Below are 27,862 nucleotides of genomic sequence, written 5' to 3' on the forward strand. Positions count from 1 at the left end.
CATGCAGTCTTTCGTTTTCTCTTCCTGTGTTAGTTTGCTAAAGATGACAGCCTCCGGCTCCATCTGTGTTCCTGCAAAAGACATGATCTCATTCTTTTTCATGACTGCATAATACACCATGGTGCTCATGTACCACATTTTCTTTATCCAGTCTCTCACTGACAGGCATTTAGGTTGATTCCATGTCTTTGTTATTGTGAATAGTGCTGCAATGAACACTCACATGCGTGTGTCTTTATGGCAGAAGGCTTTATATTCCTCTGGGTATATACCCAGTAATGTGATTGCTAGGTTGAATGACAGTTCTGCTTTTAGCTCTTTGGGGAATTGCTATACTGCTTTCCACAATGGATGAACTAATTTACACTCCCACCAATCGTGTATAAGCATTCACTTTTCTCCGCAACCTCTCCAGCATGCTGTTTTTTGACTTTTAATAATAGGCATTCTGACTGGTGTGAGATAATATCTCATGGTGGTTTTCGTTGGCATTTCTCTGATAACCAGTTATATTGAGCTTTTTTCATATGCTTGTTGGCTGCATGCACGTCTTCTTTTGAGAAGTGTCTTTTCATGTCCTTTGTCCACTTTTTAATGGAGTCGTTTGCTTTTCTCTTGTAAATTTGTTCAAGTTCCTTCCAGATGGTGGATATTAGACCTTCATCAGATACATAGTTTGCAAACATTTTCTCCCATTCTGTTGGTTGTCTTTTTACTCTGTTGATAGTTTCCTTTGCTGTGAAGAAGCTCTTAAGTTTAATTAGATCCCATTTGTCAAGTTTCGCTTTTTGTTGCGATTTCTTTTGGTGTCTTTGTCATGAAATCTTTGCCTGTTCCTATGTCCAAGATGGTATTGCCTAGGTTGTCTTCCAGGGTGTTTATAGTTTTGGGTTTTACATTTATGTCTTTAACCCATCTTGAGTTGGTTTTTGTTTACGGTATAAGGAAGGGGTTCAGTTTCAATCTTCTGCATATGGCTAGCTAGTTATCCCAGCACCATTTACTGAAGAGGCAGTCTTTTCCACATTGCTGGTTTTTGTCAATTTTGTCAACAATCACGTGGTCATAGACGTGTGGCCCTATATCTGGGCTCTCTGTTCTGTTCCATTGATTTATGTGTCTGTTTTTATACCAGTACCATGCTGTTTTGATTATTGTAGCTTTGTATAATAGTGTAATGTGACTTCCTCTAGCTTTATTCTTTTTGCTTAGGATTGCCTTGGCTATTGGGGCTCTTTTTTGGTTCCACATAAATTTTAAAATATTTTTTTCTGGTTCTGTGAAGAATGTCGTTGGTAATTTGATAGGAATAGCATTGAATCTGTAAATTTCTTTGAAAAGTATAGCCATTTTAATGATACCAATTCTTCCTATTCATAAGAAGGGGATGTTTTTCCATTTGTTTGTGTCTTCTCTGGCTTCTTTGAGCAGTGTTTTATAATTCTCATGGTAGAGATCTTTCACCTCCCTGGTTAGCTGTCTTCCTAGGTATTTTATATTTTTGTGGTAGTTGTAAATGAGATTGCCTTTTTTTTGAGACGTAGTTTCACTCTTGTTACCCAGGCTGGAGTGAAATGGCACAATCTCGGCTCACCGCAACCTCCGCCTCCTGGGTTCAGGCAATTCTCCTGCCTCAGCCTCCCGAGCAGCCGGGACCACAGGCGCGTGCCACCATGCCCAGCTAATTTTTTTTTTTTTGTATTTTTAGTAGAGATGGGGTTTCACCATGTTGACCAGGATGCTCTCAATCTCTTGACCTCATGATCCACCCGCCTCGGCCTCCCAAAGTGCTGGGATTACAGGCTTGAGCCACCATGCCCGGCCGAGATTGCCTTTCTGATTTGGCTCTCAGTTTGGTTGTTTTTGGTGTATAGGAATGCTAGCGATTTTTGTACATTGATTTTGTATACTGCAACTTTGCTAAAGTTGTTTATCAGCTGAAGGAGCTTTTGGATTTTCTAGGTACAGTATCATATCATCTGCAAACAGAGATAGTTTGACTTCCTATCTTCTGGTTTTGATGCCCTTTATTTGTTTCTCTTACTTGATTGCTCTGGCTAAAACTTCCAATAGTATGTTGAATAGAAGTGGTGAGAAAGGGTATCCTTGTCTTGTGCTGGTTCAAGGGGAACACTTCCAGCTTTTGCCTGTTCAGTATAATGTTGGCTGTGGGTTTGTCATATATGACTCTTATTATTTTAAGGTATATCCTTCCATACCTAGTTCATTGAGAGTTTTCAACATGAAGCAATGTTGAATTTTATCAAAAGCTTTTTCTGCATCTATTAAGATAATCATGTGGTTTTTGTCTTTAGTTGTTTATGTGATGAATCACATTTATTGATTTTTAGTATGTTGAACCAACCTTGTATCCCAGGGATGAAGCCTACTTGATTGTGGTGGATTAGCATTTTCATGTGCTGCTGGATTTGGTTTCCAAGTATTTTGTTGAGGATTTTTGCATTGACATTCATCAAAACTATTGACCTGAAGTTTTCTTTTTAAATTGTGTCTCTGCCAGGTTTTGGTACCAAGATAATGCTGGCCTCATAGAATGAGATGAGAAGATGTCCCTCCTTTTCAGTTTTTTGGAATAGTCTATGTAGGAATGGTACCAGCTTTTCTTTGCATATCTGGTAGAGTTTGGTTGTAAATTCATCAGGTTCTCAACTTTTTTTTTGGTTGGTAGGCTATTACTGATTCAACTTTCAAGCTCCTTATTGGTCTGTTCAGGGAATCAGTTTCTTCCTGGCTCAGTTTTGAGAGGGTGTATGTGTCCAGAAATTTATCCATCTGTTCTAGGTTTTCTAGTTTTGTATGTAGAGGTGTGCATAGTAATTTCTGATAGTTTATTTTATTTCTATGGAATCATTAGTAACATTTCCTTTGTCATTTCTAATTGTGTTTATTTGGATCTTCTCTTTTTTCTTCTTAATTAGTCTAGCTAGTGGCTTATCTATTTCATTAATTTTTTCAAAAAACCAACTCCTGGATTCATTGATCTTTTGCATGATTATTCATGTCTCAGTTTCCTTCAGTTCAGCTCTGATTTTTGTTTCTCATCTTCTGCTAGTTTTGTGGTTGATATGTTCTTGCTTTTCTAATTCTTTCAGTTGTTAAGTCAGATTGTTAATTTGAGATATTTTAAACTTTTTGATGGGCATTTAGTGCTATGAATTTTCCTCTTAATACTGCCTTAGCTGTCCTAGAGATTCTCGTATATTGTATCTTTGTTCTAATTATTTTCAAATAACTTCTTGTTTTCTGACTTAATTTCATTATTTAGCCAAAAGTCATTCAGGAGCATGTTGTTTAATTTCCATGTAATTGTATGGTTTTATTTTCATTGTGTTGACTTCTATTTTTATTTTGATGTGGTCTGAGAGTCTGTTTGGTATGATTTTGATTATTTTACATTTGTTGAAAGTTGTTTTATGTCCAATTATGTGGTTAATTTTCTGCTTCCAGGATCTGTCTAATACTGTCAGTGGAGTGTTGAAGTCTCCCACTTTTATTGTGTGGGAGTCTATGTCTCTTTGTAGGTCTCTAAGAACTTGCTTTATGAATCTGGGTGCTCCTGTGTTGGGTTCATATATATTTAGGAGAGTTAGGTTTTCTTGTTGAATTGAACCCTTTACAATTATGTAATGCTCTTCCTTGTCTTTTTTCATCTTTGTTGATTTGCAACCTGTTTTGTCTGAAATTAAGATTGCAATCCCTACCTTTTTCCTGTTTTCTATTTCCTTGGCAGATTTTTCTCCATTTCTTTATTTTGACCCTATGAGTTACATTACATGTAAGATGGGTCTCTTAAAGACAGCATACCATTGGGTCTTTCTTTAATCCAGCTTGCCATTCTCTACCTTTTAAGTGGGGCATTTAGTCCACTAACATTCAAACTTACTATTGATATATGAGATGCAGATTTTATTCTATCATCGTGCTGTTAGCTGGTTATTATGTTGGCTGATTATTATGTTTGTGTGATTGCTTTAAACTGCTTTACAGTGACACTACTTTATAGTGTGTGTTTAAGTGTGTTTTTGTATTAGCTTATAGTGGTCTTTCCTTTATACATTTAATATTCTTTTCAAGATTGTTGTAAGGCAAGTCTGGAGGTAATGAAGTCCCTCAACATTTGCTTATCTGAAAATGATTTTATTTCTTCTTCACTTAGGAAACTTAGTTTGGCTGGATATGACATTCTTGGTTGAAATTTTTTTTCTTTAAGAATGTTGAATATAGGTTCCCAATCTCTTTTATTAACAGCTTGTTGGGTTTTCACTAAGAGGTCTGCCGATGGCCTGTGGAGGATCCCTTTGTAGATGACTTGCCCTTTTCCCCTAGCTGCCTTTAACATTCTTTCATTTTGACCTTGGAAAATCTGACAATTATGTGTCTTGAGGGTAATCTTCTTGTGTAGAATCTTGTAGGAGTTCTCTGTATTTCTTAAATTTGACTTTTGGCCTCTCTAGCAAAGTTAAGGAAATTTTCATGGATGATATCCTGAAATATATTTTCTAAGTTGTTTGCTTACTCTCCCTCCCTTTCAGGGATGCAGTGATTGGTAGATTTGGTCTCTTTACATAATCCCATACTTTTTGTAGGTTTTGTTCCTTTCTTTTTATTCTTTTAAAAATTTTTTGTCGAACTGTATTATTTCAGAGAACTAGTCTTCAAGTTCTGAGACTCTTCCCTCAGCTTGGTTTATTCTGCTGTTAATACTAGTGATTGCATTGTGAAATTCTTGTACTGTGTTATTCATCTCTGTCCTCTGTCAGACCCATTAGGTTCTTTTTTATGCCAGCTATTTCTTCCTTCAGCTCTTGTATCACTTTATTGTGATTCTTATTTTCCTTGGATTGGGTTTTGTCATGCTCTTGAATCTCAATGACCTTTGTTCATATCCATTCTATTTCTTTCATTCCTGCCAGTTTGACCTGGTTGAGGACTCTTGGAGAATTGGTTCAATTGTTTGGAGAATATATAACACTCTGGCCGTGTGAGCTACCAGAGTTCTTATGTTGGTTCTTTCTTTTCCCTGCATGCAGGTATTCCTTTCACTGCAGTGTAGTTTGAGTACAGTCAGTAGACGTTTTTTCTGGATGCTTTCACCAGGCCAAAGCTTTGCATAGGGTTTTTATTTGTTTCTTGTCACCGGTTTCAGAGGGTGGTATGTTAATGAGGTGTTTTTTGTGTTGAGGCTTTGGAGTGTGATCCAGCAGGTGACACTTAGATTTATTGGTCATTTGGTCGACTCTTGCTCAGTTGTGTGGCTACCATATATTTTCTCACCATTGCAGCTGTGTTCCCTCTCAGTGCTCTGAAAGTGTGGGCTTCTCTCTCCCTTGAGTGCTCACTGTAGATCACAACTTGGTACTCCTGGGCTTCCCACTGGAGCTCTGGGGCAATCTCAGTGTTTATGTTCCTTCCCCAGCTTAGAGGCAGGAGAAGAGATCTTAGTAGTGATTATGGCCAAGGATCTTTTGCTTGACTCCTGGGGTTCCACCCCAGAGAGATGCAGGTCAGCAATTGCTTAGGGCAGTCAGTCCCACATGGAAGATCTGTGCTGTGGGCCCAAGCTAGGGGTTCCCTGTCTGGTGATGAGTCATGGGGGTGTGTGGGACCTATGGGAGACAGATTGCCCCCCCCCCCCGCTTGAGTCAGCTATAGCTTGTTGGCGGTATAGATAAGGCCCTTAGGCTCTTTGCTCCTTCATTAGTTTGAGGGTGACATGGGCAGTTCCACAGCAGAGGCAGTGGCCAAGAGGCTTTCAGTTACTCCTAGAGGGTCCTTCCAGGAGTTGCTGAGTTGGTGCTGGCTCAATAGCTCTCGTGGGGGGTGGTTGGAGGTCCAGGCCTGGAGGACCTGCCTTGTGAGAACAGGCACATTCTATGTGGATGGGAACAGGCACCCACAGCCTGGCCACTTTTCCATAGGGCTGCTGTGGTGTGCTTGGGACCTGCTCTAGTCCTGTCACCTTGGGTTTTCTAGAGCCTGGGGCTGTCACCAGTGAAGGCTGTGAAATAGCAAAGATGACAGCTATCCCTTCCTCTGGGAGCATTGTCCCCGAGGTATGAACCTGTTGCCAGCCCAAAGGCATTATAGGAAATGGCTGGAGACCCTGGTTGGGAGGTCCCACCCAATGAGGAGGGATGGGATCAGGCACCTGCTTACAGCAGCAGTCTGGCCATGTTTTGGTAGAGCAGCTGTGCTGTGCTGGGGGATCCCTCCTGCCCTAGGTTGGCTGAGACTCTCCAAAACCTGAAGGCTAGAACAGCTAAGTCACCCAAACAGCAAAGATGGTGGCCCACCCCTTCCTCTGGAAACACCATCCCAGGGGGAATTCAGATCTCTGTCAGCTGGAGAGCTGCATCAGGGCTGCCTGGAGGCCCTGCTTGGGAGGTCCTGCCAGTGAGGAAGAACGAGATCAGGTACCTGCTTAAAGAAGCAGTCCGGCCACGTTTTGGTAGAGCAGCTATGCCATGGTGGGGCATCCTTTCTTCCCTGGGTCAGCTCAAACTCTCCAAAGCCTGAAGGCTGGAATGATTAAGGTACCTAAATAGCAAAGATGACAGCCTGCCCTCCCCCTGCCCCCTTGGGAGTTCCTTCTTAGGAGGTACAACGATGCCACTGGTAGCTGGATGGAATTCTAAACCAGTGTGTCTTACTTTGTGAGGTGCTGTAGAAGTGGAACATGTATGCTACTGCTATTCGGCCCCCTGGATTCAGTCTCTTTCCTAGGGGTATGTACAGGAGTCTAACCTCCCGCTTTCCCAGAACTGCAGCTACTTTTGCCAGAAAGTCCAAGTATGTAAGGCTCCAGGGTATCCATGCATGCCTAAGTGGCTGCTCTGCTGAGACTTCATGTAGCTCTTTCTGTCAGACTTAAGACGTAAGGCCTGGTGGAGTGGATTCACAGGGTGATCTTCTGACCCAAGGGTTGCAAAGATTTGTGGGAGAAGTGTGGTTTTCCAGGGTGGCTCATTCACTCACCGCATTCCTGGGCTGGGGAGGATCTTCTGGCTCTGTGTTGCTTACAGGTGGGCCATTGTCCTGTCTTGCTCTTCCTCGTTATCTGCGGGTCAGGTTGTTTCCTCGATTGATCCCAGTGCAAGGACCTGGATGTTTCAGTTGAAGGTGTTGTCATTGCTTGCCCCTTCTGTTCCTCTCTGTGAGAGCCACACACACTAACTGCTTCCAGTCAGCTGCTGAACGGTTGGACTATAAACATTCAACCATCTATATAGATACTTGCCCCCAACTTAGCATTTTCATGGTTGCCGAATAATGCAAATTTTTAAATTTCTGCTCCCTTCTCTGGGGCTAATCTAGGTCTTTCTTATGCTGCCCTCTTCCTGATGGAAATGCCTTGTGGGGCTTCTGCACTGTATCATTCAGCACACAGTCAGCAGCAGTCATAATTGCACCCTGGAGGCCCTTCACATTCTCAGTTCATTGTGGCCTGGTTGCTCGTCAGGCATACACAGATAATATTCCAGGTCTTGTCTTCACTGCTATTTTGGGTTGAATCTATTGTCTCCTGGATTCCATGTTTTCATCTTTCTTGGTTTATACTCTCATATTATAAAGACAGTTTAAGAAGTAATAAGTTTTTCCATGTTTGAAGATATCTATTCTACTCATAGGTTATTGGTAGTTTGGCTGGTTATAGAATTCTTAGCTACAAATACTTTTCTCTTAGAATTTTGAAGACCTTATTCCATTATCTTCTAAATTCTAGTGTTACTATTAAGAATCCTGAGGCCGTTCTCATTTGTGCTCCTTTTTCAGGTAACCTATGTTTTTTGTTTTCTTCCTCTTTGGAAGCTAATAGAATTATTTCTTTCTGGTGATGAGAATTTTTTTAATTGCCTTTTTTTTTCTTGATGGTACTGGGTTGATAATGGATACAACAATTCTAGAGATATATATTTTAGTTAAAGCTCATATTTTATTTCTTGGATAGTTTCTTCCCAGTAATTTTCTATATTCTCTCATTTAGAACACTTACATTGGCTTTTTTGTGTGTGTATTGAATCTCTATTTTTAAAAATCTTGTCTATTCTACTTTCCAGGAACTTTTTTAACATTTTTATCTCTCAAACCTTTTAATGAATTTTTAAAATGTTGCGTGTTTAAATGTTGACTATTGTATCAATCAGCAGAGGCGAGGCTATCCTGGGGCAATGACACGACAGCACAGATAAAGGGGGATGACCATAGTACATCCGACCACGTGTTATATTTTTAAATAGCAAGATTGTGTTCTTGTTTTTAATGTATCCGTTTATTGATTTAGGGGTTCAATATCATCTTGAACCTCTCTGAGAGTATTATTTACATTTTAAAGTTTTTGCCTGCATGACTTTTGTTTCCTCTAGTTCCTTTTCTCTGTTTTCTTGCCTGCATGTGGCAAGCTTTCCCTGTCCTTGTTGTATCCTGGTTACCCATTCAGAAATAAGAGTGAGTCACTTAGAAGCAGATGGGAAGCTGCCCAGCAGGCCTCTCTGTTGAGTGGGTGATGGACAGCTTGTCAGGGGACCAGCAGTTATTGGTGTGTGGAAGTTGTATCAGCCCCCGTCCAGTCGGGAAATACTTGGATGCTCCAGACAGGGCCAGGAAGAGAGTCGAACAATGGGACTGTAAGGGACCAAGGGGACCAATGAAGGATGTGAAGGTGCTCGGTGGTGACTGCCATAGCCAGGAGCCATGACCACCTGAGATCTGGAGAGACAGAAGTTTCCAGATTCCAGTAAATTCTCCTAGCTGTGCGAGAGGGGCTTCTCAATAGGAACCATTGTCATAGGTCGGGGAATGCAGCCCTGGCTGAACTATAGCCTGGCATGAAAAAAAGGAGAATAAATATGCCAGCCCTCTGTGGGCCCCCAGCCCAGCAGAACCCACCCTAAAGCACAGGAGAGAACCCAAGGGACACAGTGTATGGGGTCACCCCCTGGAACATGGGCACATGGGTAGAGAAGGGTGGACAGCAGATCTGAGGGGCTGTGGGGAGAATGTCCCGTACAGAGAGCTTTCCCCAGGGGACAGTGCAGGTCTCCAGGGAAGGTCCTCTGGGAGCCTTCCGGAGCATTCTGCACACGGAGAGAAGGGGCTGTGAGACCAGCTGCTCCATGTGAAGCCTTTCTTCTGAGCCCTGCTTTCTTCTCCAGCCTCAGCCCAGTCTCCGTGGCACCTGCTGCCCCAGCCTTTGGCAGTTCTGCTGCCCCAGCCTCTGGGGTCCCATCGTAGGATGGGTCGCTTCCTCTTCTACGTGTGATTCGGAGCACATACTCTAGGCTGTAGCTTCTTCTCTGCTAAACCAGTTACCACTTCTCTTAAGAATCTGTTCAAATCCCTTGATTCTGTTTGCATTTCCTTTTTTCTTATTTCTCTAATTAATTTTATTAGAATATGAAATTGCTTCACATTTTTATATTTATTTTCACAGAAGGACATGTGTGAACTATTTAGTTCTTACACATTATCCATAATGTCCTGTACAAATATAACATAATTGACTAAAGCAACTTAAAAACAGTACTCTGGTAGTGTACCCTCAGGGGAATATATTCTAAGGACAAAAAAAAATTAAGAGGCAAAGACAGTATAACCTTAGTATTGGATGCTTTTTTTAAACAATGGTGTTGGCACTTTAAAACTAAAACTCTTGGGTGTGAACTATAGATTAGCACAATGGTTCAATATATCCCTGTTTCGGCAAGCAGGGTTTTCACTGTGGAGGAAGTGGCGAGAAGCTGCGGAAGAACCTGTGTAACTGGATTTGATGCCATAGCTTCGAATACCAACGATACTATGTGTTCCTGCTGTGGAGTAGTGAGAAGTTCAGAAATTCACCAAATAGTGCTCTCGCCAGAGATGTCTCGCCTAAATATAGTCACAAGGAAAGGGAGGAATATGGAATATGGGATGTTTTGCAGGGACTCTTCAAAGGACTCATTGTCAAAGAACAGAGTGAGGTGATGGGATTGTTCTATATTAGGGAAGAATAACAAGGCACAGCACCCAAATGCTAAAGTGTGAGCCTTGATTTCACTCTGAATTGAAAGGAAAATGAACTATAAAAAACACCAGTGGGACAATTGGGGAAATTGTGTTAGATTCTTTTATTGAATTCATGTTAGTTTCCTTAGTGGTGGCAGAAGGATTGTAGTTGAAGGGTCTAGGGGGCCTGTCGGGCACCTGTGTCCTCCTTTCCAATGGTTCAGCAAGAGGGAGATGTGTATAGAGAGTGACAGCATGGGCGGGATATGGTGTTAGCAGTTGGTGGACTTGAGGCAGGCTTGTTGTATTGCTATTTTGAAAAATCAAAATTAGGCCAAGTGAGGTGGCTCATGCCTGTAATCCCAGCATTTTGGGAGGCTGAGGTGGGTGGATCATTAAGGTCAGGAGTTCAAGACAACCTGGCTAACATGGCGAAACCCTGTCTCTACTAAAAATACAAAAATTAGCCAGGTGGAAGGGGTACACGCCTATAATCCCAGCCACTCTGGAGGCTGAGGGAGGAGAATCACTTGAGCCTGGGGGCAGGGGTTGCAGTAAGCCAAGATTGTGCCACTCCAGCCTGAGTGACAGAGCGAGACCCTATCTCAGTAAGAAAGAGAGAGAGAGAGAGAGAGAGAGAGAAAGAGAGAGGAAGGAAGGAAGGAAGGAAGGAAGAGAGGGAGGGAGGGAGGGAAAAATCAAAATTTAAAAAGGAATAAATTGAGGCTGGGCACAGTGGCTTACACCTGTAATCCCAGCACTTTGGGAGGCCAAGGTGGGCGGATCACGAGGTCAAGCGATCAAGACCATCCTGGCCGACATGGTGAAACCTCATCTCTACTAAAAAAATACAAAAATCAGCTGGGCGTGGTGGTGCATGCCTGTAGTCCCAGTTACTCGGTAGGCTGAGGCAGGAGAATTGCTTGAACCCGGGAGGCGGAGGTTGCAGTGAGCCAAGATTGAGCCACTGCACTCCAGCCTGGCACCTGGTGACAGAGCAAGACTCTGTCTCAAAAAAAAAGGAATAAATTGTCAACGTGTGTTGCAAAACTTCAACCTTTAACATTTAAAAATTATTTTTTAAATGTTAAAAAATTATGTGGGAACATAGCAGTCCTTTTTTAGTTTCTGTAGAAGTGCATCTGAGCTTTGCTTTGTGACATAAATGACTGAGGCACACTGAAAGAAAGGAAGATGAGGACATCCTAGAGAAATCTCTCCCAGTGAGGAATGCAACGCGCTCTCCTCTAGGAGAATGTTTGCTCAAAAATGGCTGCTGTTCCTTGAGTCTTTATCCTGCCACTTCCGATGGCCAAGTACCCAAGCCCAGCCACCCCAGGTCCTCTAAAGGAGGGGGTGATTAGATACTCTGTGAGAACGAGGAACCCTAAGGATGTGACTCCTCTCCTCAGTGGCACAGCTCCAGCAGAGGTCCCATCTGAAGAAAATGCTGACTTAGGATTTGAAAACAAAACTCTCCCCAGGTGCGTGGGGAAAGCGGGGAGCTGAAAACCTGACATGGCTTTACTTCTTCAGGGCACTTAGGGGCAGAGGACAGCAAGGGATGAGATCTCTCTCTCGGATACATTTTGGCAGCATCCCAGAGGGGTGAGGAAAAATAAAAGAAAGAGAAACAGCGAGACCTCCTGTTGCTTGGGCTATCCAGCTGCTGGAGTAGCAGTGAAATCTGCTCTTCTAAACTTATTTCAGTCATGGATTTTTCTTCTACTTACCTCTGAGCCTCTCCCTTAAGAGGACACGCAGAAAGCACGGGGTGAAGCCAGTGGCTTTACACAGGGATCTAGAACACCTGGTGGCAGCTGATCTAGATTGTTTTCACGTCTGGATAGGTCATACATACTACACATGTGCCACAGATAGGATAGCAGTGCACACACACGCAGTCAACATGTTAAAGGCATGTACGCAAATGCCTTGGTTTGTTACAGCAGAGAGACAGTTTGGGAAGGCTGATGCTCCCTCCCATCTCTGATCCTCCTGAAAGTGTGCTTGTATGCCTGCTCCCGTGTTTTTCAGAAGTGGCTGTGGTGGAGCTGGTGTAGACACGTATGCCAATCTGCAGAAATAGATATGATTAAAATGTGCATGGTCATGTATGCACCGTGTGTGCATCATTTGGGACAGTACAGAAAGGTAAAAGTTTGTAGCTCTTGGATATTTGTCTCTTTTTGGGGTAATCTGACTCAGCACTTCCTCTTTTGATGGCAACAGTCTAGAAATGCTGTTCTTTCTGCCCAGAGATTATAGGGAACAGGAAGGAAAATGTGAGGAGGGGAACTGGAGAGATGAGTAGGGGCCTGGAACTGAAGGCACTTTCACCTGTGATGGGCTGTAATGCTGTAGGAAAGAGCGAGGGACTTGGTCAAGGCTGGGTGATAAGAGGAGCCAGTCCCAGAGGGACAATTTGTTCTCCTCATCAGTTTTTCTTCCAGGAGCAGACAACCTAGGACCCTCTCTTCTGTCATCTCCGAGTTGAGCCCTTCTATGCCTCAAGGATTGCTGTAGGCTTTCCCAGCTGGGTCCGTGCCACAGTGAGTGGGTGGGTCCCATGGATGATGGAAAGGTCTTGGTCTCCACATGGAAGCAGCACCTAATGGTGGGGGCTGAGGGTCATCAGCGAACAGGTGTTTGGTCTGCCTCCAGTGATGCCTCCTCATGGCTTCCACATGGTGAGGTTGGGCTCAGAGTAGCAGGAGGCAACCCAGAACACTCTCCACATTCAAGACAACCTTCTATCCAGCCAACAAGGCTACATCCGGGAATAGATGGATGTGAGAGAGTCCTCATTTGGAATGTGTAACGTCTCACAGACAGATGGGGTCAAGGAAGGGACTCTCTGGTAGTAAGTCGTTTCTCTGGAAGCGCTGACTCTCTTCAGGATTCCTGCGTGGTGCAGGCATGCAATTATGCTGTGTTTTGTCTTTAAAATTGTCTGTTTCAATGCTTCAAAACATATTCTGAAAACGATTCATTACATCCAAGTTCTCTACATCTTCTTCTCATACAGTCTAAGAAAAAAAAGATGGAGTGGTTAGGTCATTATGTCTCTGTAGCTACTGGCAGGGCATTGGATCCACAGAACTCTTGCACAAGAAGTTACTAGAACAATAGATGAGAAGATTTGTTCTGGATTGTTATCCTGAGTCTTCTGTGGAAAACTTAGTTTTTAGGGTCAACATACTGCTTTGTAAAGACAGAATATTCCTCCTGCTTCTGCAGGAGGCATCTTCTCTCCTATTTTCTTGGAGTGTCTGGACAGGCATCTTCGTGTCATGTGTGTATGGCCCTGGCCAGTGACAGCTGCTGGTTGCACCGCACATTGGTGTTGGACAGGGAGGAGATGTCCACATTTCCCCGAGTGAGGCTTCTCTCCCAGTCTGATTTCCCAATGATAAGGGTGGTAATGGGAATAGTGGGAGTCCCTGCCATTTGGGGAGAGAGTTTCTCAGGCATTTCTGTCTGAGTTTGAAGACAGCAAGTCATCGTGGCTGGGCTTTATCATTTTCTCGGCTAGCATTACGATGTGCTAAAATGCGATGATTTCGGTTTCACCTTCAGCTTGCTGTGGTTTCTGGAGCTGAGCTGAAATGGCTGAACACACTTAGAATTCAAATTTGGAGACAGAGTAAAGTAAAGGTCTCCATTTTCATCATTGCCAATATCTCAAAATTCATTAGGGAAAATCTTAAAATTTAGAGATTTTCCTTTTTCCAGAAAGAGAGGTCCTCGACTTCTAAGAATTTTTTAATGAAGTTTTTAGTAGCTCCCCCAGGGCAGAGTCCTATTTTCTGTACACAAGCTAGGTGAGTAATGATGAAGCCTGGCTGTTTAGGTCAACACATCTCTAATAAGGCAAGCACTAGAAACAAACATTCCACAACTCAGAAATGAAGATATATATTGCTATGGTTTGAACTTGTGTGTCCCTCCCCAAATCCTGTGTTGGAACTGAAACCCCAATGAGATAGTATGAAGAGGTGAGGCCTTTAGGAGGTGATTAAGTCATGAGGGCAGCACCCTCATGAATGGGATTAGTGACCTTATAAAAGGACTTCAGGAAACCAGCTAGGCCCTTTTTGCCTTACCATCCTCTGCCACGTGGGGACACGGTGCTCATCTCCTCTGGAGGACACAGCAGCAAGGCATCATCTTGGAAGCAGAAACCAGGCTCTCAGCAGACATTAAACCCGCTGGTTCCTTGATCTTGGACTCGCAGCCAGCAGAACTCTGAGAAATAAATTTTTATTATTTATAAATTATCCAGTCTGTGCTTTTTTTTTTTTAACAACAACATGAATAGACTAAGACAAAAATATATGCCCCTGAAGTTTGAATACTTCCTCCAAAGAAGGCTTGCTGCTTTCAGCAGGCATCAGTAGGGAGTAGGACAGGAAGGGCATTCATTTCATTCATTTCCTAATTGCTGCTGTAACAAATCACAACAAATGAAGAGGCTGAAAGCAGCACCAGTTTACTCTCTTACAGTTTTGAGGTCAGAAGTTTGAATCCATTGTAGTGGGCTAAAGTCAAGATGTTGGCAAGGCTGGTTTCTCCTGGAGGCTCCAGGGGAGAATCTGTTTCCATGACTTTGCCAGCTGCTAGTGGCCACCTGTATTCTTTACCTGGTCCTTTCCCTCCATCTTTAAAGTGCACTCCAATCTCTGCTTTGGTAGTCACGTCTTCTCCTCTGACCCTGCTTCCTCTTATAAAGAGCCTGTAATTACATCAGGCACACCCAGCTACTCCAGGATAACCCCCAAATCTCAAGAACCTTTTAACCACATCTGTAAAGCCCCTTTTGCCATATAACACACATAGGTTCCAGAGATCAGGAAATGGACATATTTGGAGGAGGGACCATTATTCAGCCCTCCACAGGAGGCAAGTGGGGTAGATCAATGGGTGACTCTGAAAGATGATACGCCCAAGACCTTGTGCCCAGCAGTCCTATCAGTCTCCTTCCCTACTGCTGGTCTTACCACTCCCATCTTAGATTGAAATTACTTTATCAAACAATTCATATGTAAATATTTATCTTTTTAAAAAAACATTATCAATAGAACTAAGTCCTCTGACCATCTTCCATAATCCTGATCTTCTCTTCATTTCCTTCTTCCACCCCAAAGTTCAGCAATGTTCTTTGCTTGATACACATCAGATGTGTCTCTGCAGGTACATACATTTATTTGTTCCCATAGAAAGTATAATCTTATTTATGGCTTCCCTTAGTGTAAGTGATATTGTAATGGACAAATAATTCAGCCACATGCTTTTTTCATGCACCAGTGTCTACAGCATCTTTTTATGACAGCACATATAGGTAGACCTCATTCTTTTCAACTACTGCACAGTATTCTGTGAAATGAGTATACCATGGTGTATTAGTCTTCTTGGGCTGCTGTAATAAAGTACCAGAAACTTCATGGCTTAAAACAACTAAAATTTATTCTCATGAAGCTCTAGAGGCTAGAAGTCCAAAATCAAGGTGTTGGCAGGGTTATGCTCTCCCTGACAGTTCTAGGGGACATCTTTGCTTATTCCAGCTTCTGGTAGCTGTTGGCATTCCTTGGCTTGTGGACACATCTCTCCAATCTCTGCCTCCGTCTTCACATGGCTGTCACCTCATGTGTGTCTCTGTCTTCTTCTCTTCTAAGGGCATTGCCATTGGACAACAACAAAAGGAGAAGGAGAGGGCATGCTCCTTCCCTTTAAGGGAACATCCTAAAAGTTGCATAGTCTCTTCTCACATTTCATTGGCTGAAACTTGGTCACAGGGTCACCCTTAGCTTCAGAGGAGGCTGGGAAATGTAGCCTTTAACTGGGTAGTGAGACTGTTATGACAAAGGTAATGGGGAATGGATGTGGGGATGACTGGTAGCCTCTGCCACCCTAAGTGTTTCTCTAGTGTGAAGACGCAGAGAAGAATGACTGGCCATGAGGGCTCCCTTTAACTGTGGTATTGCCAAACTGTCCTCCAATGCTGTCATGTAGATTTACGTTCCCACCATCAATATTGAGACTATCCTTTCCCATTTACTTGCCAACCATTAATATAAACACATTTTCACTTTCTTGTCATTTCAATTAGTGAAATGTCATCTAGTTTTTTAATATTTCCATTTTCATGATCCCTAGTGAGGGTGAGCATTATTTAATATGTTTATTGGCTATTTTTCTTTTTTGGTTGGGGATGGAGTTTTGCTCTTATTGCTCAAGCTGAAGTGCAATGACATGATCTCGGCTCACTGCAACCTCCGCCTCCCAGACTCAAGGGATTCTCCTGCCTCAACCTACTGAGTAGCTGGGATTACAGGCACACACCACCACCCCTAGCTAATTTTGGATTTTTAGTAAAGACAGGGTTTCACCATGTTGGTCATGTTGGTCCTGACCTCAAGTGATCCACCCTCCTCTGCCTCCCAAAGTGCTGGGATTACAGGCACACCATGCCTGGCCTTATTGGCCATTTCTATTTCATCTTCTCTGATTTACTTTTTCTTGTTCATTTTTCCTAGTAAATTGTTTGTCTTTTTCCAGTTGATGAGTTCTTTACAATATTTGCCTGTCATAACTATTATAAATTTTTCTCCCAATTTGTCATTTATCTTTCAATTTTGTTTAAGAATATATTTCGTCATAATAGAAATTTTAGATATGCTTTATTTTTATCATCTAAAAGCATTAAATTTAAAAAAGAAAATGTTGGTTTTAAACTTTTTGATCTAGGAAGCTAAAAAATTCAAATATGATTGACTGAAAAGCATTATATACCCTAGTCTAAGTAATAAGGGTGTGGAAAGCCAGCTGGTAACTTGTGGCACCATCTTACAAATCTCAAAGCCATCTGCTTCTTCCAGGTTGTCTATGCAAGGCCCTTGCCATCAGTCAAATCAGTGACAGCTTTCTGGCAACTGTGTGCACACTCTGGCTCCTTGGAAAGCTGAGGCATGTGGCTGAGAGCAGAAGGCCTTCCCTCCCTATTACCTATTAGCGTCTATTTGGGGTGCAAGGCACTCACAAACAGCGCCATCCAGGTGGCCAAAATTTGCTGTACCCATTGGTTACTGAGGTATAATAAAAAAGTGTGTCAGAGCCTATTTGGGATAAAATTAGATAGAAGAGAGTGACTCTAAGTGAGCTCCCTGAAGACCCATAATTGCTATCCCCAAATTGGAGGGGAAGGGGAGATTTTGGAGAGATTAGATATTTTACACCACTTCCAGAGTGGCCATGGGTACTCAGAGCCTGCCTGGGATCTGCTTCAGAGAAGAGCTGCTGCATCTACTTTGCCCCAGGGAGTTTGCCCTTGCTCAAGAAACTTTGTCTTTAAAGCCACAAGAGGCTAACCTGTGCCTACACAGAAAAGGGAATGGGTTCTCAGACTCTCTCTTGTAATGAAAAAGGTGGCACATCTCTTTGGCCGCATATCTACCACTTTTCAGACTTTTAAGGCACATGCTATTTGGGTAAAATATTGGCTGCAACATTATCAAGGCATCAGGCATCTGGTTCCAGGACTACCTCCCCCAATCCCCATGAACATCACACCACCTCTTCAACCTCCCCTTTCTCCATGTAAAAAAATAAATCAGAAAACCCCTTAAAAGAAAAAAAAACTATTTTAAGAAAGAGCAATTCATACTAGCGTGGTGGCTCATGCCTATAATCCTGGCACTTTGGGAGGCCAAAATAGAAGGATCACTTAAGGCTAGGAGTTTTTGACCAGCCTTGGCAACATAGAAAGAGACCCCATCTCTACTAGGGAAAAAAAGAAAATTAGCCAGTTGTGGTGGTATACACATGTAGTCCCATTTACTCAGGAGGCTGAGGTGGGAGGATCACTTGAGCCCAGGAGTTTGAATTTATACTGAGCTGATTGAATCACTGCACTCCTGCCTGGGCAACAGAGCAAGATCCTATCTTTTTTTAAAAAAATGACAATTCATAGCCTCTCTCAAACGACCTCCTCCATCTTTACCCACATCCAGAAAAAGAGGAGTAGCTATTTTTTCCTCTCTTTAGAATGTCAGAAAATTTCTTGTTATAAACAGTGAACCAGGCTATGATCCCAGGCCTCCCTCATTACTAGCAGTCTAGGGACACAGCGATTCCTAATCAAGGTGAGCATTATTTAATACATTTATTGGCCATTTCTATTTTATCTTCTTTGCTTTTCTATTTTCTCTCCTTTGTTCATTTTTTTTTTGTTCTATTAGATTGTCTTTTGCTTGTAAACTGGAGCAAAAGAATTCTATCCAATTCTCCAACCCTTAAAATAACACCCCTGTCACCTAAAGCATGTAGTGGAAATCAAGATGACATAGAAGAGATGCATACAGGGTGACTTGCAAGGGACAAGAAATAGGAGATCCAGGTTTGGGTCCAGCTTCATTACTTACCAACCAATCAGCTAAACCCCTTCCACTTCCCTTCCATGAATGAAGAGGTTTCCATTTACATTGAAGGACCAACAACATCTGCTAACACTAACTGCTCTTCATATCTGTGGGCATAAATTTGGGTATCTAGTTACTAGATCTCTTTCAAGACTGGTAAACTGTATTTTCTCCTGTTGCCCTTTCCTCTATAAAGTTTCAGACCACAGAAGTTTAAAGCAGGACACTGGCTCCGGGGTCCTGGCCCACCCAAGACTGAGCCCAAGCCCACCTCCCTTACACTCTAACGTGTACTGAGCTTGCTTCTCGGGGTCTGCTCCCTCCTCAGATCTGCAATCTTTCCTTGCTTTTATTGTTACTGTTTGTTTGAGAGAGGGTCTTGCTCTGTTGCCCAGGCTGGAGTTCAGTGGCACCATCGCTGCTCACCACTGCCTTGAACTCCTGGACTCAAGCCATCCTCCTACCTCAGCCTTCCGAGTAGCTGGGACTATAGACATGCAACACTATTCCAGGATAATTTTTAAAATATTTTATTTTTTGTAGTGAGGAGGTATCACTAGTTTGCCCAGGCTGGTCTTGAACTCCTGGGCTCAAGTGATCAGCCTACCTCAGCCTCCCAAAGTGTTGGGTCACAGGTGTGAGCCCTTGTGGCCGGACTTCACCTTGTTTATTGGCAAATGGTGATACAAAGACACACTCATGTTAGCAAGGGACTGGTTCTCCTCTTTCCTTTTTAGAGAAATTACATATGTGGTAACATGACGGCTTCTTTACAGATAAGGTCGTCTTCAGACGTTCTCTCCTTCCTGTTCCTTGACAGGAGGTACAGCTTTCCCAGGCACCGGGGATGATGCCCAATAAAAATGGGCTTTGAGGATTCCAGCCCCATTTGGAGAAGGTTCCCATGTCAGTGCTTTGCCTGGATTACCTTGGTTCTCACTATTTTTCAAATATGCAAACGGCCTCTAACTCTGAGCATGGTGACTGATTACCAAACAGCTTCCTGCAGCACAGGAGCTTGCTCGGCCAAGGGACAGGCTAGAACTCCCGGGAGGTCAGAGCCCTCGGGAACAGCCCTCAAGCAATCACAAAGATGTGCTCCTTGCCCTTCAGTGGGGGGACAATGCTGATGCATGGTCTAAAGCAGGTCAGCACACTTTTCCTGTAAACAGCCAGATGGTAAATTTTTTGGTCTTTGCAGCCCATGTGGTCTCCGTCACAACTGCTCCACTCTCCCATGCTAGGACATAAGCAGCCATCGCATGGAAAACCCAAAAAGAGGAGTGTGGCTCTGTTTCAGGACAACCATATTTGTGGCTCCTGAAACCTGGATTTCAGTAACTTTCATGTCATCAAATATTTTTCTTTGATTGTCTCTCAACCATTTAAAAACATAAAGACCCTAACCTGGGCAACATGGTGAAATCCTGCTCTACTAAAAATACAAAAATTAGCTGAGCGTGGTAGCAGGCACCTGTAGTCCAGCTACTTGGGAGGCTGAGGCAGGAGAATCGCTTGAACCAAGGAGGTGGAGATTGCAGTGAGCCAAGATCGTGCCACTGCACTCCAGCCTGGGCTACAGAGTGAGACTCCGTCTTAAAATAAAATAAAATAAAACAAAATAAAATATAAAAACGTAAAGAGCATTCTTAGCTCATAGGCTATAGAAACCCGATGGGCTGGGTTCAGCCATAGTTTGCTGACTGCAGTCTAAATCGTCTCCCAGAGGTCCCAGGGAGCTGGAGCCCTGCTTGCCAGCAGCGTAATCTGGAGTGATTGGCTCATTTTCTTCCCTGGTTTGCTTTGCCTACTCTTCTGGGGTCACCTTCCAAATAAGCTATTTGTACTCAAAGCCCTCTCAGAGTCTAGTTCTGTTCTTAGACTTCTTCCCAGGCTGGCAAATTTGATTTTCTGTTTCTCCATCCCCCTAAGTTACAAACCAGGGATGTCTAGAGCAGGGCAACTCTATCAGCAGCTCCTGGAGCCTGGCCCTCCTGAGCCCAGCAGCTCCTGAGCCTGGCCCTCCTGCTGGCTACCCCACCCTGGACTGTCCAAAGCTCTTGACTTTATGTCCCATTTCCTGAGGACACTTCAGTGAACAAGATCGTCCTTGTCTCACAGCTTACTGTTTTCATTCTACTGGGGATGGGAGAGGGTTAAGCCTCAATTGTGGTGCAGTGTGATAGCTAGGAAGGATGGCAGGCTCTGCCATGAGAGTCAGGGGGATTCGAATCTCAGCTCATCCTTGTAATGAGGAGAACTTGCCCAAGCCTTGTTTCCTCATCTGAAGAGGAGAGAATCTGACCTCAATCCCTATGGGGCGGGGGCAGGGGAATGAAATACACATCCAATGCCAGCATGCATTGTATTGTGGGGCACACAGTAGGGACTCGGTGATCAGAGGTGACCACTGTCATTAATAGACAAGTACTCTACAAGCCACAATGGGAGGGTCCGTGAGGGCCAGTGTCATCGTGGGAAAGGTGGCAGTGTGTGGGCAGGCTCCTGAGCAATAGCAGATGCGGCTGAGGGGCTGAAGGAAAGGAGCACCTCACACAGGAAGACAGCACGAGCAAAGGTGTAGCCAAGAACCTGACAGAAGGAACTTGGGTAATGAATCCAGCTTTTATCTTGGCACCAGAGGCCAAAGAAGGTGGCTCAGAAGCACCTGAGGTATGCTTATTTTTTGTTAATTTTTAAGTCAGGCTCTCACCCTGTTGCCCAAGCCAGAGTGCAGTGGCATGACTGTAGCTCACCACAGCCTCCAACTCCTGACCTCAAGGGATCCTCCCACCTTGGCCTCCCAAAGCGTGGTAATTACAGGTGAGACACCATGCCTGGCCAGGGTAACACTTACTGAGCATCTGCTGAGACTCTGTGGAGACTGCAGGCCATGTTCTAAGTACTCCATGGATCAACTCATTCATCCTTACAACAATTAGGTAAGGAATTGCTATTATCTACATTTTGCAAGGAAGAGACCAAGGCTCCAGAGAGGTTATGTTGCCAGCACAGAGATTCCAATCATGCCCATCTAACTGCAGCACTTCTGTTCCTACCCACTGTGTCATGATGATTCTGTAACATGTAGAATAGACACTGAGCTAGACTTGGAGTTCAGAGAAGCCATTCTGAAGGAAGTGACATCTATGATGAGATCTGAAGAACGAGCAGAAAACGGCCCTGGGAAGGCAGACAGAACACATTCCAGGCACTAGCGTGTCCTGGGGTTCAAGGGCAGGCTGTGAGGCTCTGGGAGTAGCATGGTCTGGCTGCAGCATATAGAGTGTTAGAGAAGCACGCTGGGGGATGAGAGATGAATTCACAGGCAGGAGACCAACCCATGAAGAGTCCTAGAAAGAACATTAAGACATCTGGTGTTTATCCCAAGGCAATAGGGAAGAGTTTTGCAGAATAAAGAAATAAAGATTTCTTTCAGTTTAGATTTTTCTTTTTTTTGAGATGGAGTTTTGCTCTTGTTGCCCAGGCTGGAATATAGTGGCAAGACCTTGGCTCACTGCAACCTCTGCCTCCCGGGTTCAAGTGATTCTCCTTCCTCAGCCTCCAGAGTAGCTAAGATTACCAGCACCCACCACCATGCCTGGCTAATGTTATATTTTTAGTAGAGACAGGGTTTCACAATGTTGGGCAGGCTGGTCTCGAAATCCTGACCTCAGGTGATCCACCTGCCTCAGCCTCCCAAAGTGCTGGGATTACAGGCATGAGCCACCGCGCCCAACCCAGTTTAGATTTTAAGATGGCTCTCTGGTTAGTGTGCAGGAGGAACTGGAAAGGGACAGAGCTGGAGACAGGATACCAATTAGAAGGCTGCTTCATTTCTTCAGTAACTCAAAATGCACAGGTCCTAGGCGTACAGGTGCTATTCCTTGGAGAGAAGGCATGGCCAATTATCGTATTTTTTGTTATAAGACACACTTCTGGGCTTTGGAGGGCATGGCGGTGGTTGGGGAACAATCATGTAGTTACTGAAGGTCAGGGACTCCACCTCACTTATCTCTTCCATCATGGAGAGCCAAGCTGGGCTCCTTCCTGGCATCTCTCATCCATGAGTGCTCTTCAGCTCCCAACCCCTCTGTGCTCATCTTCTCAACTGGGATTTTAAATGTATCTTCTGACAAGCTCAGGTATATGTCTTCTGAGAAATCTGTGTATATGTCTTCTGGCAAAGTCTCATCTGTGGCTACGAGGCATTGTTCAATGATGACATTTTCAACCCACAGATCCTCAGTCCCATACAGGTGGTCTCTGGCCATGGAGGGATCTGGACTGGTCACTCTGATATGGCACGGGAGTCTTCTGTCTTTACACAGCTCCTGCAGGGGTCCTGGCCCAGCATTGTCAACAATTTCCAGGAATTCTCCCTCTGCAAACAAGGGAAGCTGGACTATGGCTTTGGTTCTGGCGTCACGTTAGGACTTCAACTCTGCAGGCTGGTCTCGAAATCCTGACCTCAGGTGATCCACCTGCCTTAGCCTCCCAAAGTGCTGGGAGAAACCCAGCACTTTGAATTTTGGCAGAAACCACACCCTTCTTCAGAGCGAGGAAACACTCATTGGTTGTGAATGATGAAATGGCTTTACCTGGAAAGTGTAGTCTCTGGAGGACTGGAAGTAGAGCTGTACACCTGGCATAGCCCCAGCAATGTCCAAAACAGAGTTAAAATACAGACTTCTCCTAAGGACCCTGCCCAGATAGGCATATGAAATGAGGAAATGCCGCCTCTTCTTTCCTTGGGAAATCTCCACGGCAAGGAACTTTTTCACTTTGTTGGTCTGGAAGATGGTTAAGAGCTGCCTGGACTTGAACGGAAAGGGCTTGCTTGTGCCTGTTTTAGTCTCTGCAAGGACCACATTTATTTTGATTCTCAGCAGAATTTGCTTTTTTCCATATTGTATATTTGTCTTATTGTCAGTTTTAAAGGGCAGACTTCCTAAGCCTGTGATATCAGTGACATGCATGTCCAGGTCAGAGGGGCTGGCAATCTGGATTGTACCTGTGGAAGTGAGGAGGGGACGATTAGTAGGTCTGAAGGTGGAAAGGAAGACAGCAGAACCCAGGTGATATGGTTTGGCTGTGTCTCCCCACCAAATCTCATCTTGAATTGTATAGCCCCCCAAATTCCCACATGTCCTGGGAGGGACCCCATGGGAGGTAATTGATTCAAGGGGGCAGCTTTTACCCTGCTGTTCTCATGATAGTGGATAAGTCTCATGAAATCTGATAGTTTAAAAGGGGCTGTCCCCATGCACATGATCTCTCTTGCCTGCCGCCATGCAAGACGTGACTATACTTCTCCTTCGTCTTCTGCCATGATTGTGAGGCCTCCCCAGCCATGTGGAATGGTGAGTCCACTAAACCTCTTTCCTTTATAAATTACCCTGTCTCAGGTATATCCTTATTAGTAGCATGAGAACTGACTAATGCACCAGGTGATGGATGGGTGCTTTTCACAGAGGGACAGAGCTAACTGCAGCAATTTGGTCAGGAATATGTACTCTGTCCTCACTGTTCTCTGCCCTCTGACCTGTGGGAAGTCCCCTTTCTTGGCTGAACTGGATCTGTAGCCAGACAGCAAGGGAGGGGGGTTGATGCCAGCCTCACAGGTCAGCTTCAGCCTCTAGGGCAGGGCACAGGGCAGAATGGAGAAGGGGTAAATGAGGGCTAGGACAAATGGAGGGTCCTTGAGAGAGGGGTGAAGTGATTTGCTTGAGGCTGAGATAGGAAGGAACAGATGTAGGAAAACAACTCAGGTCTTTAGACTTGTTTAAATGCTCTATACACCACCATATGGGGGTGTGAGTAGGAGCTCATCAGAGTGCAAGTGTGGCAGCAGAGATCTCTCTTGCTTAAATTTGCTTTGAAGATGAAAATTATAACACATTGCTATTCTGGCAGTGATTTCAAGAATATCTCAATGTGGTCATTTAAGCCTCAACATTCTAAAATGGGAAATAGCCCTAAGCAAGTGATGAGAGAGCCAATATTTATACAGCGTGATGAGCTGGCAGCTTGCCCACCACCCATCTCTTCATCTTTCCTTTCAAGGTTTCCAGTCAAAAATTAAAAATTTTAAATGATTATAAGGAAGTTTAAGTGTATGTGTCATTTTTATGGCCAATGGAAGCAATAATTCTCTCTGAGCTGGGCTATGTCTGAAGGCTACAAACTGACAAGGACCCCTAAGTCTTCCTGCGCATATAAAGATATGAGATCAAAGTCAGCTGCTGCAATTGAGACCTCACTTTAACTGGGGAGAGGGACTTACCCTAAAGTAAAGTATTGGGAGTCTGACTATGTTTAACTGATTCCTGAAAACTGAAAGTGAGGCCCTGTTGCTTTCAAGGGATACCTATATATAAATGTGCACTAGAAATGACCTGTGGAATTATCACACCCAGATCAAGAACGCTCATTGCCAACTGTTTTAGGAGTAGCTGGACATGGTCATTGCAACTCCTGGAGAAGGCAAGAAGTTGAGAAGGGAGAATTTTCTTAATAAAATGCAGAGTATCAACTTACACGTGAATTTCATTTAAGCAAAATATGGGGCCAGGCATGGTGGCTCACACCTGCAATCCCAGCACTTTGGGAGGCAGGGACTGGAGGATAACTTGAGCCCAGGAGTTGGAGACCAGCCTGGGCAACACAGCAAGACCCTGTCACTACCATGCTACAAAAAATAAAAATAAAATAAAATTAGCCGGATGTGGTGCTGCATTCCTGTAGTCGCAGCTATTTGAGAGGCTGAGGTGGGAGGATCACTTTAGGCCGGGACTTTGAGGCTGCTGTGAACTGTGATCAAGCCACTGTGCTCCAACTTGGGTGACAGACAGAGTGAGACCCTGTCTCAAAACAAAACAAAACTACAAGTAAAAAAGAAAAATATGGGAAGCCATGAAACAGATATGGGTTGTTGCAGATTGGATCCAGGATTCCTGGGATGTGACTGAGCCACTGAAACAAAAACATGCCACATCAGGTTGAAGGGGTAATCTGAGGAATGAAGACCAGTCTGGGGAGACCAAAGTCTCCAGGTAGGAAGTGTGGCCCATGACATCTGGTGATTAGACCTGCCACTTCCTAGCTGTGACACCTCAGGTGTGTTATCTAACTAATCTAGGCTTTATTCTTGCTTGTAAAATGAGAATAAAAATCACTTTTTCTTTTTTTGCTTATCTTACTAATAGTTGTAAAGATCCAATGAGATCATTTTGGGCTCACAAAACTAAGGTTTTTTGTTGTTGTTGTTGTTCAACTGAAGATATCTTCCTCAGAAAGTGTAGACACGTGCACTACAAATCCGAAATCCCTCAGTGACCAAGTGTTTACTAGCATGAGTGCAGTCCCCGGGGAGCCCTCAAATTCAAGGTTTCTTGTTATCAAATGTGGTTTCAGAATATTTTCAGCAGCTAATGCACAATGCTTCTGAAATCTAAAGTAAGCAGAGACTTATTGCCTATTAGTGACAGTCTTTAGGGGCTAGGGAGCTAGGACAGATGCCCCAACTCCAGTTCCAGATGATGAAGGACTCCAGAGCCAGAACACCCTAGTGAGGCTGTCTGCATTCAAAAGAGGTAAGGCCAAGACACCTGGAAAGAAATCTAGACCCATGAGTTGGTGCAGAGTGAGGACTCTGGATGGAGGAGACAGCAGTCTCCACAGTGGATGTGGCTAAGCAGGGCAAGCCCCTGGTGTGGCTCCAGTATGATGGACCTTGGGTACCCAGCCTTCTGCCACCTTTCTGGCTACAGCCTGCCCTGTTTCCTCAACCAATTTCCCAGCCAGTCAGTTGGTCCAGTAACTGTATCCCTGACCCAGCCTTGGCTGGGGACTGAGAGCCACATAGATCCCTCCCTCACCAGATGGACCCTGCCTGACGTCTACACCTGCGTAGCCTGCCTAGAGCTTTGCCACCCACAGGGGGACCTTGCTGTTTTTGCTCTTTTAGCCTCATCTTTAATGTGAGGAATAGCAGCTCACTCACACAGAAGCTGTCCCAGAGATCGGCCTACAGAAAGGCTTGGGTTACTCTTCCCATCCCTTCCTCTAGCCTTTCCTTCCCATTTTCCTTCCAGACACTGACTGCTCCACCTTGTTCATCCACATGTGTGCTTTGCCCTTCCACACAGGAAACTCAGCATGAATTGGAGGCGTGAGTGTTTGGAGGGAGTGCGCCAGGGTGGGCTGGGGCACAGCTTTGCACCTGCCACCTCCTGCCAGGAATTGGACAACAGCCGCAGCCCCAGGAGTGCTAGCAGAGGCAGGAGGCTGCCTTTGGCCAGAGGAAGCTCAGCTGACATCCCGGGAGAAAAGCGTCTCTCCTCTAAGTGAGTTTTGCGGCTTTTAAGGTTTTAAGTGGCACTCTTATCATGCCCTTAATTTAACAGAAGATTTAAAAGGCTGGTTCAATGCAAGTGTATGCTTTGCCTATCAATGTCATTAATCCAGCATCCTATTTTCAACAATGAATATTATTCATTCTTCTTAGTACCAATTGTTGCAGCCCATATGGCATAAGTGTCGAAGCAGGAGCACAAACAAAAAGAGAAATTGTTCATTGAGATTCAACTAGTAGAAAGAAATAAAACCCATTTTCTTTCTTTCTTTTTTTTTTTTTTTGAGATGGAGTCTTGCTGGAGTGCGATGGCCCGATCTCGGCTCACTGCAACCTCCACCTCCCAGGTTCAAGTGATTCACCTGCCTTAGCCTCCAGAGTAGCTGGGATTATAGGTACCCACCACCATGCCCAGGTAAGTTTTTTTAGTTTTAGTAGAGACAGGGTTATACCATGTTGCCCAGGCTAGTCTTGAACTTCTGACCTCAAGTGATCCATCTGCCTCAGCCTCCAAAAGTGCTGGGATTACAGGCATGAGCCACTGCACCTGGACTGAAACCCAATTTTGGATTCACATGTCTCTGTTCACAGAGATGTTTCTGCGGTCAACAATGCGTGCAAAGCACCTGGACACAGGTGGGTGATCCGCTCCTCACCCTGCAGCCTGCTGGGAATGATGGTGCCATTGACTACTGTTCTCATCATTATTCAGAAGATGGAGCAGCATGAGAAGGACAAATGGACATGAGCTATTGAGATGTGATGGAGTGAGGATTAGGGGATGATTGGTATTGTCTGAATACAACCAATTAGCAAAGACATAACAGGGTAAATCAAAGCACGGCTTCTACTGGAAGCTCTGCAAATGAAAATATGAATACTCTTGCCCTGCCATGAAGCTGAATTAGATTTTTTTAAAAATAAATACTGCCTCCTGAAAGAGATCTTCTGGCAAGCTAATTACTAAGCCTGCTATAAATTTACACCTCATATAACATTTCTTTTCTGCAAAGGAAAATAAAACGAATCAGTCCATGAGTAGATAGAAAAGTGAATTGGAGTTTGGCGTTCACGTGAACTACAG

At 44.1% G+C, this 27,862-nt stretch overlaps 1 long non-coding RNA gene across 1 annotated transcript in view; it reads left to right on the forward strand.

Moving 5' to 3' along the window:
• LOC128929453 (uncharacterized) overlaps window positions 1–27,194 on the forward strand; it is a 112,889-nt gene extending 85,695 nt beyond the window's left edge. The window contains exons 2-3 of the long non-coding RNA XR_013525725.1: window positions 26,573–26,770; window positions 27,066–27,194. This is a non-coding gene — a long non-coding RNA (uncharacterized LOC128929453). The remainder of the gene's footprint in view (window positions 1–26,572; window positions 26,771–27,065) is intronic.
• Window positions 27,195–27,862: the final 668 nt, after the last annotated feature.

This window comes from Callithrix jacchus, chromosome 13 (assembly GCF_049354715.1).
Source record: "Callithrix jacchus isolate 240 chromosome 13, calJac240_pri, whole genome shotgun sequence".
Taxonomy (NCBI): Eukaryota; Metazoa; Chordata; class Mammalia; order Primates; family Cebidae; genus Callithrix; species Callithrix jacchus.